Source organism: Pinus tabuliformis, chromosome 5_1, assembly GCF_031772625.1.
Source record: "Pinus tabuliformis cultivar Carrire ecotype Pingquan chromosome 5_1, CPIR1, whole genome shotgun sequence".
NCBI classification, from domain to species: domain Eukaryota; kingdom Viridiplantae; phylum Streptophyta; class Pinopsida; order Pinales; family Pinaceae; genus Pinus; species Pinus tabuliformis.
The window spans coordinates 102880217-102893587 of NC_142305.1; the positions used below are offsets into that span (position 1 = coordinate 102880217).

Consider the following 13371-nt stretch of genomic DNA (forward strand, 5'->3'; position numbering starts at 1 on the left):
CCTAACCGGTTTACAATCCTCTTTGATGTATATATGATGGGTACAGACCGAAGGATGGACTCCCTTCATCTCCTTATAGCTCCAAGCAAAAGCATCTAGGTGGCTGGCCAACAGGCTACACAGCTCCTTTTCCTGGGAAGGAGATAGGGAGGAGCTGATCTTCAATGCTCTCTCAGGGCCGAACTCCACATTCTTGACTCTGGAAGTAACAGGGTTGGTTGTACAAAGATCCACTAAGGTGCTAGCTTGGGCATCCTCCACCAATTTCTCTGAGGGTAGTGCATTGGAAGGTGGATTCTGGATCAAGGTCTCGATCAAGTCATCCTCGGTTTGGGGGTCTCTTCTAGTGGTATCTAAGGTGCACAGAGGTGCTGAGTACACCTCGTCTTCCTCTCCTTCTTCCAACCAGAGTGGTAAGTCATGCTCTAAGGAGGGTTGGGCAGGAGGGTATAGGACTAGCTGCTTGGACATGGGACCATTTTTGATGGTCATGTTTCCTGCACGACAACTTATGTAAGCATCTGCAGTAGCTAACCAAGGCCTTCCCAAAATGAGAGGATATCCAGTAAGCTTTGCCTTTGGTTGCAGAACCAGGAAGTCTGCAGGGTATTCCCAAGAGTCAATAGAGACCAAGACATCCTCCACAATCCCTTCGGGAGTCACAGTGGAGCGATCTGCTAGTTGCAGTACTGTCGAGGTCTTCCTCAAGGAACCCTGAAGATTAAGTTTGAGCATGGTATCCCTGGTCATCACATTAATGGCAGCCCCCAGATCAATCAAGGTGTGAGGTATGATGGTGCCATTGATGTGGACATCTACTACAGGACTTCCAGGATCTAGGTACTTTGGGCAGATGACTTGTCCTAGCATAAGGTCAGACAGTTGTCCTATGACATTAATGGTTGAAGCATCTTTCTTTCGCCTGCCTGGGTGTTTGAAGCACTTTTCCTTAACCAGTTTGTTGTATATTGGCACATCCTTGATGGCTTGGAGAAGTGGTATTTTCACACACAACTGCTTGAGCTCACCCAGAAGCTCATCCTCCTCTGGGTTGGGTTGTGTGGTGGCTGTTAGTCTCTCAGGAAAGGGTGGAATAGCCTTCGGTTCACTTTCCTGTTTATCTTCCTCATCCTCTGGGGGAGGAGGTTGGCGATCTGGAAGAGTCTTTCCAGATCGAAGATTGATCTCCTGGATCTCCACAGCATAGGTAGGGCATGAGGTTTCCCCAGTGTATACCTGCTGGGCCTGTCTATTGTTGGGGTTCGGGTTCGGTTGAGCAGGCATTTGAGGTTGCCTTGGAGGAGCAGGAGGTAAAGGCTGAGGTTGAACTGGTGGTGGAGGCAAAATGGCAGGAGGAGTGTTGTATTGGGGCCTCCACCCCGACTGAGGTGCATTCCACTGAGGCTGTGGCTGGGCATGTGAATGATATGAATGAGAAGTAGGTTGAGTAGGGTACTGAGGTGGATAAGACCATGGAGGAGGCATGGACCAGGAAGGATGAGCAGGGGGACCCCAGGAAGGCATAGGAGTCGATTGGTTGGGGTTGTAATAAGCTTGAGGTGCCCCTTGCATTCCCTGCTGATAAGGTCTAGATCCTTGTGGCCTCCTTTGGTTGAGGTAATAGAGAGGTTCAGTGGGAGCTTCTGTCCCTTGGTACATGGCTTTAAACCCAGATAAGGTTGGACACTGATTTGTGGGATGGTCCTCCTCACAAACGAAACACACTTGAACCGAATGCAATGGGCATTCGTTCTTAGGGTGTCTCCTTGTGCACCTATGGCAGAAGACAGCCAAGGCTCTCTCAACTTCCTCTTTCTTCTGCTGGATCCTGAATGTGTCCAGCTGCATGGCAATGGTCTGTCTCACCTCACTCTTGAGATCTTCTAATTGATTTGCAAGCTCATGTTTGGAGAAAGGGACACTAGTTGAGGGGAGGTTTCCTCTACCTCGTTTCCGAGCTGCCCTGGAGTGATTTCTAAACACAGTTTTGATGTCCTCATAAGGCAGTTGGTAAATGTCCCCCCCAGCTAACATGTGAAGGGTATCTAAGAGGTCTTCAGGGACTCCTCGGAGCAGGACCAACTTGAGGGATTCAGGGTCAAGTGTGCACCTGGCCCGCTTATAGCTAAGTTGGAACCTCTCCTCATAATCCTCTAGGGACTCATCATTTCCCATGGTCATCCGAAAGATTTCCCCCTTGGTTTCCTTGGACCTACAGTAATCCCTGTACTTGGTATTGAAAGCTTGCTGCATCTGAGCCCAAGTGGTGATACTATTCCCAGGTAATCCCATGAACCAGCGCAATGCTGCATCCTTAAGAGTTGAAGGGAAGAGTTTCAGCTTTTGCTCATCTTCAGTATAGTCATAGGTTCTACAAAGGACAGCAAACTCAAACAGGAAGGTATCAGGATCTTCAGTAGTCAGTCCATGGAAGTGAGGTAAGGCGGAGGGGCTAATGTTCTTCATTTTCATCTCTCCATTGGTCTCTCGGATGGGGAAGGCACCTTCTATTCTCTCATCTTCTCTTCTATTGTCAGCCATAGCTTCAGATGGAGTGGTCTCTAACTCTTCTTCTTCTATAGGATCTTGGTCTATCTCAGGATGTTCACCTATAGGTTCTTCTGGGTCACTGTCACCAAAGAAGAGAGAAGGGTGATTCAGTGATGTGGTGGGGGTGTTGGGTAGGAATTTGCCTGATTTATCTCGGTTCCTACGAGGCATGAAATGGAAAAGACCTTCTTTTTCTTTTGATTGCTTTTGCTTTTTTTCTTTGGTACCTGCAAAACTGAAACAGATTGATCTACAACTAACTATAAAAGATGCAGAATTAAACTGAAAGCAGGAAAGAACTAATCTACTTTGCTCAAATGAAATTGCAGGAATTGAAATGCTAGTCTACGCTTGCAGAAATGAAATGCTAGTCTAGGAAAGCAGGAAATGCTAATCTATGAAAGCAGGAAATGCTAATCTATGAAAGCAGGAAATGTCTATGCTACTTTTGCAGAATAGAAATGAAATAAACTACTTAGCAGAAGGCAAGAGTAAGAAAATAGAAGAAAAGCAACAATTACTAATACTCTGACGCTTCCCCGGCAACGGCGCCAAAAAGATGGTGGGCTCCAGTATTGTAGCAATAATGCTACAACTCCTGGGGCTTCCTATCTCTAATTTTATCAACCCGGTAGTTCGTACAAACTTGGAAGCGACGGTTGCTGTATGCACAAGTACTAGCTCTTGTTGCAGCTGTCACTTGGTCAGCTGGCACAAGTCCGCTAGGGCTCAAGCCAACTTCTATATGCTCTCAGAAGAAGCTTGCTAAATGATGGACGAAGGCTATCTCAAAGGAAATTAATCTACTTTGCAAAAATGAACTGAAAGCCAACCAAAACATGGAAACCCTAGTAAACCCTAATCTGACTAGCTTAATCTCTATGATGCAATGGTGGGAGTGCAAATGTCTAAGAATGATGTCACTATCTCTAGTAATATGAAATGCATGAACTTAAACTACTTCTATTGAAAAGAACATGTTTTTGTATTTTTGCTTAAATGGTTGGAGTGATGATGATTTTGTTTCTTATTAGGGTTTGGTTGTGCAGAGGTGGTGCGAAAGGAAGGAAAGCTTGGGAAAGGACAGGGGGGGGCTAGGAGAGGTCCCAGGGGATCCTTAGCATCAGTCCACAGAAGTCTACAACGTTCGAATGCTCGGCAACCAAGTTTGCAGGCTTCTACAGGATGTCTGCAGGGGATCCTACAGGAAACTCAGGAATTCTACAGGAAGTCTGCTAACTTCTACAGGATGTGCTGTAAGTGGAAGTTTTGGGTGATGGTGAAGTGATGGAACAGTATGGGTGGATAGGTAAGGTGGAGATGGAGCTTGTGATGACTCAGGGGCAGAGAAATAGGACGGAGGAAGAGTGCACGAAGTGGTTGGTGGATAGAAGGATGGGATCAACAAAAGGTCAAAAAGATGAAGCTACGTGGGCAATGGAAGAGTTGGAAGGTGAATGAGCTGAACAGAGGTCGAGTAGATGGCTTTAGGCGTGGTTAGGAAGAAGAAGAAGAAAGTAGAAGGATATGGAGCAGTGTAAATAAAACAAATTACTTATGTCTTGCACCAAAAACGAGAATTCATTAACTAGTGCTATCTGTGCTATTAAACCAATGAACAACGCTGTAAATCATGAAGAAAAGTAGTGCATGGAACTGTAGTGACGAAGTATGGCTCAAGAGCAAAATGCATGAAAGGATCCACGATTAAACCGACTGTGTTGCAGCTTGCATAAAAGTAGAAAAGACTGTGTTTTTTTTGGTGGTTGGTAAGACTGCACCCCAATCCCTAAACAGAGATGGTAGTGAAGGCACTAACAACCTTTTTCTTGGAGCTCCAGTGGATTACAAACCTCCTATCCTAGTCTAAGCAACTGAAAGTAATTTGACCATAAGCTAATCCTACTCAATCTTGTTAAAGAAATCAAATCAGCAAACTGTATTCTTTGAAATGCATATCAAAACAAGGAAACACAATGCTGGAAAGAAAGGTAAATAACACTACAAGAAGAGGAGATCTATTGCTCTCAGGTTGGGCCCTAACCTGAGAGCTATAGCTCCCTTAAAAGCTCAGAATTAGATCCAAATCTGCTTGCCTTTATTCATAATCAAAAGTCTAATGTCATGCCAAAACTGGCTTACAAAACAAACAAACACCGAGCTGTAACTCGTGCTCAGAGATTACAATAGTAATTCAGAAGGTCAAAAAGCTTCTAACAAAGGCTACGGCCTTCATATTTATACACAATGAAGATCAAGCTGGCTTCCTCCATTCGTGGAGCTTGGCTGTCCAACTGAAAGTCAAACTGCTGTAGAACTGCTGATCCTGTAGAACGTGTTGGCTGCCTTTAAGCTCGGTGGGGAGAGCTGTTGGAGCTCGGAGTTAAGGTGACAATCACGAGGGAAGTCATTTAAGGCTGTAGACAACCTCCCTATAAACCTGCAATGCCACCTTTGCTGTCTCCTTGTCTCCTTCTGCGTGGTCTTTTGCTCTCTTTAATGCCAAAAACCTGAAATCATCATGTATTAGCCACATAGATATAATGCCTGCCCTTCTTCCTACAAACAACACGAATATACTAAGAAATGAATGCATAAGCGATAAAAGATGAATGGTTGAGCAAGGTAAGTAGGCCAATATGAGCCCAAATTGTACCAAAAATTGGGGCTCATCAGGTTCCATGCCTTGACTGCGTTTCCTTTTTATGACAACGTATAACTGCATCTAGTGCATCACTTAACTGTTTGCATTGCTGTGTGGATTAAGGCAATGTACTGTAGCTAGGTCATCATACTCTTTAGCATCTCTTCTTCTCCAAAAAAAAACCCAAGACGTGGAGAGGAGATCACCTAAAGAGTGTGTCCTCTAATGACTCCAAATCCTCTCTTATTTATACTAAAAACGTAGAGGTTGAATAGAAACGTCGGTTGGGCTTCTGAGCCTACATAAGATGCTGGTCGATTTGATCATAATTCCATAATCAAAATAAATTCATATCTCCATAAATACTTATTGGAATCGGATGATCTTTGGATCAATCCTACATCTCTCGACGAGAGGGATCCAATAAAAATATCAGCTGCCATAAATAAGCTGACCACATGGAGTTTGGCCCTAGTTGCCAATTTAACACTCCCTCTCAACTAGGGAGAACTCCATCCGGTGATCCATAAGTCCGACTGTACTATCTCTGCCATCAGTGCCCTGCACTGCTCTGCCCAACTCTGCTGGCTCTGCTATGCTCTGCTCAGCTTTGTTGGCTTTGCTCTGCTTTGCTCAGCTCTGTTGGCTCTGCTCTGCTCTGCTCAGCTCTGCTCTGCTTAGCTCTGCTGACTCGGCTCTGCTCAGCTCAGCTCAGCTCTGCTGGCTCTGCTAGCTCTGCTCTGCTCTGCTCAGCTATGCTAAACTATGAAGAAGAAGAATTGATCGAGAATGTCTCATACCATTCTCCACTGACCCGAAGTCAGTCTCAGAGTGCGTACCACTGGTCCCAGACCAGTCTCAACCGACCCGAAGTCAGCGTCATAGTATGTACCACTCTCACTGGTCCCAGACCAGTCCTGCACTGACACGAAGTCAGTCTCAGAGTATGTATCACTGGTCCCAGGCCAGTCTCAACCGACCTGAAGTCAGCGTCATAGTATGGTACAACTCCTACCACTGGTCCCAGACCAGTATCATTGATCCCAGATCAATGGAGGTCATCCTAGCGTAGGGAGTACGGTAGATACAACGATGCGTCCATCGGTACTACTATGGTCCCTAACTTCATTTCCCTGCTCATTGATTAGATGAGAGGTACTTCCCATGAGTCCTAGACTGCGTGGGTAGGATGCCTCGATAGGAGAACTAATCAATCCTGTCCTCACAGGAGAACACATCAATCCTGCTACAATCGCCATGGAGAACACATCAATCCAGGCCTCACAGGAGAACACATCAATCCTGCTACAATTGCCATGGAGAACACATCAATCCAGGCCTCACAGGAGAACTAATCATCCTGCTACACAGGAGAGCGAATCATCCTGTTCCACAAGAGAGCGAATCATCTTGTCCCACAAGAGAGCGAATCATCTTGTTCCAGTGCACACCACCAGGGGAGGGTGAGTCACCCTGTGGTCGTATGTTGCTCCAGTAAGAACCACAAGCCCTCTAGAGCTCCCAGAGCTCAATGTATGCAACATGTAGGACCCTTTTACAAAGGTCTCTCGACGACTCCAAGTCGTTCGGGAAAATCACAGATTTGATCTTTCCCCCGGGGCTTTAGCGACCTGTACATCATCTTAGTGCGATGGAGCCTCCTTGCTCATCGACTTTCCATATCCCAGATAAGGCAGTATCTGATGTCTGTCTGCTGGAGCAATTGTCGAATACAGGATTCCTCAATAATCGAATCCCACCTCTAGTTGTCACAGAGAAAAACAACTCACTTAAGAGCTTCCACAACCATGCAGCGTCATACGAGATCATACTCGTAGCCATGTATTCGGTCTTGGCGGTGCTTATAACGACCGACTTCTGCTTCCTGCATCGAAGCAGAATCCAAAGAGAGCCAGCACTGAAAAGTGCTCTAGTGATCCTCTACACTGCCTGCCCATTCAGCGTTCGAATAATAATGCAATTTCATCTTTTCGGCAGTTATCTTAATCCATGAGAGATTGTGTCCTGAAGATATCTCTGAAGATTCTTGGCACCAATCCAGTGAGGCTCAACCAAATATGAGCTCACCATGCTAACTGAAAAACATATGTCCAGACGGAGGTTCACCAAGAACATCAATGCGAATGAGTTTACGAAACTCAGAGGTATTCCCAAATCTGGTCCGATACGACTACCATATAACTTACGATCCTCGAGGTAGTCACAGGCTTGCAGTTTATCATTCCACATCCGGAATCCGACTCCCTCTGTCTTCTACAAATGAGAGGGTCTGTACCTGTTAGACATAGGTGCCGGTATGAGAGGTCTATCATCCTCAACCTTTGGGTAATGGTTTGGATCGGTTTCATTCTTAGTGAATCTCAGCTTCATCTGACAGCTATCAATCCTCTCATATTATGCCTGGGGTGCTTTGCTTCAAGCCATAGAGGGCTTTCTTCCACCAGTCTACGTGAGATTCCTGATCATCAATCTCAAACCCCTCGGGTTGTTCCACACCTGTGGACCTGCTACATGAGGGAAATGGTCCCCTTGTAAGATTTTCCTTCGGTACATCTCAGACATGTACTTTCATGCTCTCTTTTTTCTTTCTTTCTTTCTTTGTCACCATTTGACTCATAGACCTCTGGTGCTGTGTCAATGGACATGGTCCCCAGTGGACTTCCTGCAACTTGATACAACCTTGAACTCAAAAACATCTTCGAAAATTCAATTTTCAAACACGTACCTTTCCATTGACGAATGTTACCATAACACCTTTGACTTCCATTCCCTTTTTAGAATAGGTGGCATCGGCTCCAAGTGTAATCCCACGATTGTTTCCCTCTCTACCAAATTAGAGAGTGCACCCTACTATCCGATGAAGTGCCTTGAAGCACTACAATCAATATGCCAGATTCCTAAAGAATCTAAAGGAGAGGGCCAATACAAGATAACACTTCTTTATCAGAAACAGTATTTGATTCTTCTTACCTGGGGTTCCTTGCTTCCTTGAAGAGTCGGCCGTGTCTTTGATGACCTGCATCTCTGTCATTCGAACACTCCTTCGCATAAGGGCCGAACTCATAACCAAGACATCTACCTTTCCATCCACCCTTAGATCCGAACTTCCCAATGAAGTGATCTTAAGGTATGCCCTCAGAAACTTCCGCTGCGTCATTCTGATAACATTCTCTGCTTCAACTTCACTCTAGGTGAATTATAAGGAACCCATCGATCCTTCTATCTTGTCCCAACTGTCTTCGGTGATTGCTCTTTCACTCTTGCTTGGGCATTGTCTTCACCTCAGCTCCGATACCATGTTAATTTTAGGTATGTTCTATGCTAGAGCAATTTATTTAATTTATTTTCCATATTAGCAATCACATCAGCATAAAGTAAACTGCAGATAGAACATAAATATAAATCGCAGAAGACAAGCCAAGACAAGAGGACACAAGATATGGCGCAAGCAAGGGACAAACCCCACAATGTGTGGCGAAACCCTTTATCAATTCTCCTTTTATGTTCTTCAAATTTCAATAGAGAAAGAGAGAGAGAGAGATAGTACATTCACAACAGAAGTCAACCCTTTGACTCATCTAGATCAAAGCATAGATCATCTCCTATAACGATGATGCATGAGATCAGTTGAAGACATTCTGCTTCAACTGATTCTCCAAGGTGACGGCTTCACCTATCCATTTCGTCCATTTGCTACATCTTACCGTGGAGCACCATCTCATCTGTTTTCATCATCATGCAGCCTCATCCATCATCATGCTGCCTCATACATTAGCATGCAATCTCATTGCCAATTATGCTGCCCCTTTACATTATCATGATCATGTTTATCTTCATAGTCCCATTACTAATCATACTCATATACATATATATTTATTGATCACCAATTATAAGTCATACCCTTACAGATCTGATTGGGAGAATGCCAAGATATATTATGAAATCATAGTGATCTTCTATACTATAATAGTTCTGCAGAGAACGTATCCCTTCTGATTCAAACCCTAACCATTGCTGACCATTATGCTGAGACTGCTACAGGAATACCACCTGGATCTACTTCATCAATGGTAAGGTGTTACAGCATATAAGGTTTCCATGAACAGCGTTGAGAAGTCTCCATGACTGCGTATGGTCTTCCAGAATTATATAGACAGCTCTTCATTCAACCGAGATCCTTACAAGTGTGCCATGACTGTACCATACCCTGCGTATGAGTCTTTTATGAACTGTGTATAAATGTCTTCAATGAACAGCGTATAGTGTATAGGGTTTACAGCGTATCAATGTACCATGAACAGCGTATAGGTTTCCTTTCCATATATAGCGGTTCTTCTATCCCAGTGGCTTCATACATCTCCATTGCGCGGATTCATAACAGCGTTGGATTATTGCCTGCGTATATATATATATATATATATATATATATATATATATATATATATCCTGTGTATATATATATCCGACTGTCCTGCGTATATGTATATCCAACTGCCCTGCGTACATGTATACATTTGACTATCCTGCGTATATATGGCTATTGCGTTCATGATCAGTGTTCTGACAACGACTTTTTTATTTTACAGTGGCTACATTTATGTTGGACAGCGAATAAGTGCTCCATGCAGTGCATATATATATATGCTGTGTGTAGACTGCGTTTAGGCTGCTACAAGCAGCGTATGAAGGCTTCTTGGACAGCGTATCACTGTCACCCTTGACCGCGTTTAGGGATGCTCCATTACTACGGCCAGATCTCCTTTAACTGTGGCTCCATGCCTTGACTGCGTTTCCTTTTTATGATAGCGTATAACTGCATCTAGGGCATCACTTAACTGTTTGCATTGCTGTGCGGATTAAGGCAACGTACTGTAGCTAGGTCATCATACTCTTTAGTATCTCTCCTTCTCCAAAAAAACCCAAGACGTGGAGAGGAGATCACCTAAAGAGTGTGTCCACTAATGACTCCAAATCCTCTCTTATTTATACTAAAAACGTAGAGGTTGAATAGACACGTCGGTTGGGCTTCTGAGCCTACATAAGATGCTGGTCGGCTTGATCATAATTCCATAATCAAAATAAATTCATATCTCCATAAATACTTATCGGAATCGGATGATCTTTGGATCAATCCTACACCTCTTGATGAGAGGGATCCAATAAAAATATTAGCTGCCATAAATAAGCTGACCTACATGGAGTTTGGCCCTAGTTGCCAATTTAACAGTGTGGAAGAAAAACATACTAATGAAATGGAAACGATGATGACTAACATGCAAAATTGTTTGATGGCCATAAAAGCAGATAATGGTAAAGTGATAAAGACTATGGAATCAAGTCATGCAAAGGAAATCAGTGCCATAGAAGTCAAGCATTCTGATCAAATGACTGCTATTCAGAATAAGTTGGACAAAATGGAAAGATCACATATACAGAAGTTCCAACTTAAGTCAAATAATAAAGAGCCATCAACAGATCATAAGCCTCCCAGTCCGCCGAAGCAATTCCCATCTCATCACAAGGAGGTCACTTTTCCCATTAAGGACAAATTGACTATGGTTACAAAGGAAATTAAGAAAGACCAAGCTTATGTGTCACCATTGACAGAGTACATTCAGAATAAGATTGGGCATACTTCAGATTCTTTAGATCTTTCGTCTGAGCATTTTCAAGATCAGGACAGGAAATCTATAGTGGTCTCAGTATTGACATCTCAACCCACCCAGAAGAAGAACAAAAGGCAGAAAGGAAGAAGGAAGCGGTTTGATGCATTTAATGGTCGAGAGTAGCTCGATCTTCGAATAAGACAAAGTCCTACGATATGCATGATCGAGCATGGCACATCTGAAAAACAACCCACCAATTTGCCAGAAAGCAGGCAAATGCTCAATGTGCACTATATTGAACACATTTGATTCCATAGGGCATCCTCTGTATTGTATTTCTAACCCTACTTGTTATTTTTGTCGTTAGAGTAGTTTCCATTTCAGCATTCTATTTCATAGATTAAGTTTCACTTTTGTCTTTAGTTTAGTTGTACGTTTCAAAGGTTCTATATCATGCACTTAATATTATATGATGATTTTTGGATTACATTTGGATGGACGCTACTTATGTAATTTTGTGTGTTGCTTGGATACAGGTTCTGGATTCTCACATTCCTTCGATAAAACGTGTCCCCAAGTAGAGTTAGATGTTGACAACTCTGTGTCAACGACCCCATAACAGTACACCCGTTTTTTCGCAAAAGGGATCTATCATGTTCAAGTGTTCGCATCATTTAGATTTCATCATCAGTCAACTGTTTGTTAAAGATGTAAGCCCATTCTGCATGGTTATAATGTAAATAACCTTAGTAAGACCATCATGTATGTAACAACCTAAGTAAGCATAGTATTTTGATGATGATTTCTCTCCTAGGAGGTTTTTCGTCTCACTAACTCATTTATGTCTCTAGACACAAATGATCGACAGAGTTTTTCCCTCCAACCTCACCCCAAAGCTAGGGTGGATTTTGTCATCAAGATATTAAGTCAGTTGTAATGTTTTTTATAGAGTCCTTGTAAAAGTAATTTGGAAATAATCCTAGCTAATTGGCTAGATTATTTTTAAAATTACTTGGTCTTCTAGATCATATTTTGAGTCGCAGAGTTTGGTAGATATTTGAGGGTCTATAACGAATGGGTGTTCCTCCTTCATTTATTAAATTGTAATATCTTGATGTAAAAAATATTTTAGTGCATGGTCCCTCATATTTAGACACCATGGATAAAATATTTGAGGGTCAGAAAAATATTAATCCTCTCATGAGTCAATTAATTAAATTCTCTGACAAAAATTAATTAAAATTCTAAGCCAGAAATTTAATTAATTTTATGCCCTAGGAGAAATTAATTCTCCTGTGAAAATGCCTGAATCTAACAATCTAAGGAATCCTACTGCAGCCAGCTGAATCTACTTTTCGTAGATTGTAAATAACATTACACACTTATTTCAGATTTCTTCATGAAATATCAAAGCAAATTACTGAAGCAACCTACACCAATTAATTATGATTCTGAAACATAGAAACTGAGCAAGGAAAATAGAAACACATAGGACACAGTTATTTTTGGACAAAAAGTCCCCAGAAAAACCCAATGCGCGAAACCGGTGCAACAGCTCTGAGGGTTTATTATTATTAAGCAGTAGCAAATTTTGAATACATCATTGAATACCTCACAGGGTTATTCAGTTACAGAGAGAAATACTGACAGAAGCTTTGTGAGTTTTACCTCACACAATCACTGAGAAATCCTGGCTAATCCGGCTGCTGGATGAAGTGCCCTTGGTAGGCACTGCACTGCCTCTAGGCTGCCCCAGCATCAATCCTTCTAGGCACTGCGTCACCCAGTTGAGGATTTGATCAGTAGCTCAGAGTAACTGATCTCAGCCTCCCGGTCTCACACCCCGACTTCCGGCTGCTGAAACTAACCCTCTGCTCTGATTTTTAGCTTCCTCTCTCTGCCTCTGCGTCACTTTTGTGTGGCTCTTCTGGCCTCGCGTCTGCCTCTGCGTCAAGGCTTCTGGAGCACTTACTACCTCTCTCTGCTGATGTATCTCTGGTTGAGAATCTCTGTCTCCAGAAGCTGCTATCCCTGCCCCTCAACTGCAGGAGATTTCTTCAATCAATTTTTCCTCCTGAGAACTTCTCACTCAGAAAATCAATTTTCTCTCTCTCTCTCTCTGTATTTTCCAAATGATCCTCAAGCTCCTTCTTATATCTTCCCGTTGGACAACCAACGACCTAGATTAAATAATAATCAAAGGCTCAGATTGTTTTGGCTTGATCCGTGTCTTTTTCTAGAAGTTTCACCCCTGATTAGATTAATATCTAAGTTGCACGAAACGGGGAAACGGAAACGAGTTTCCGAAACGGGAAGCGAAACGAAACGCGACCTCCCCAAATTTTGGAAACGGGGAAACGCGAATATATATAATAATATATATATATATATATATATATTAAAAATATTTAAAAATTATTATTATATATATGTGCAATCATAAAGCATGAATGATACATTTACATTATATGATTATAATTTATTACATTTAAACATTAAGATTAAATTTACATCACATTTACTCATGAGTCATGAATGATCACATAATGA

General features: G+C 42.7%; 1 protein-coding gene across 1 annotated transcript in view; it reads left to right on the forward strand.

Annotated features, from left to right (window-relative positions):
- LOC149163645 (ABC transporter F family member 5-like) overlaps positions 1–13371 on the forward strand; it is a 300745-nt gene that overhangs the window by 125801 nt on the left and 161573 nt on the right. The window lies entirely within an intron of this gene.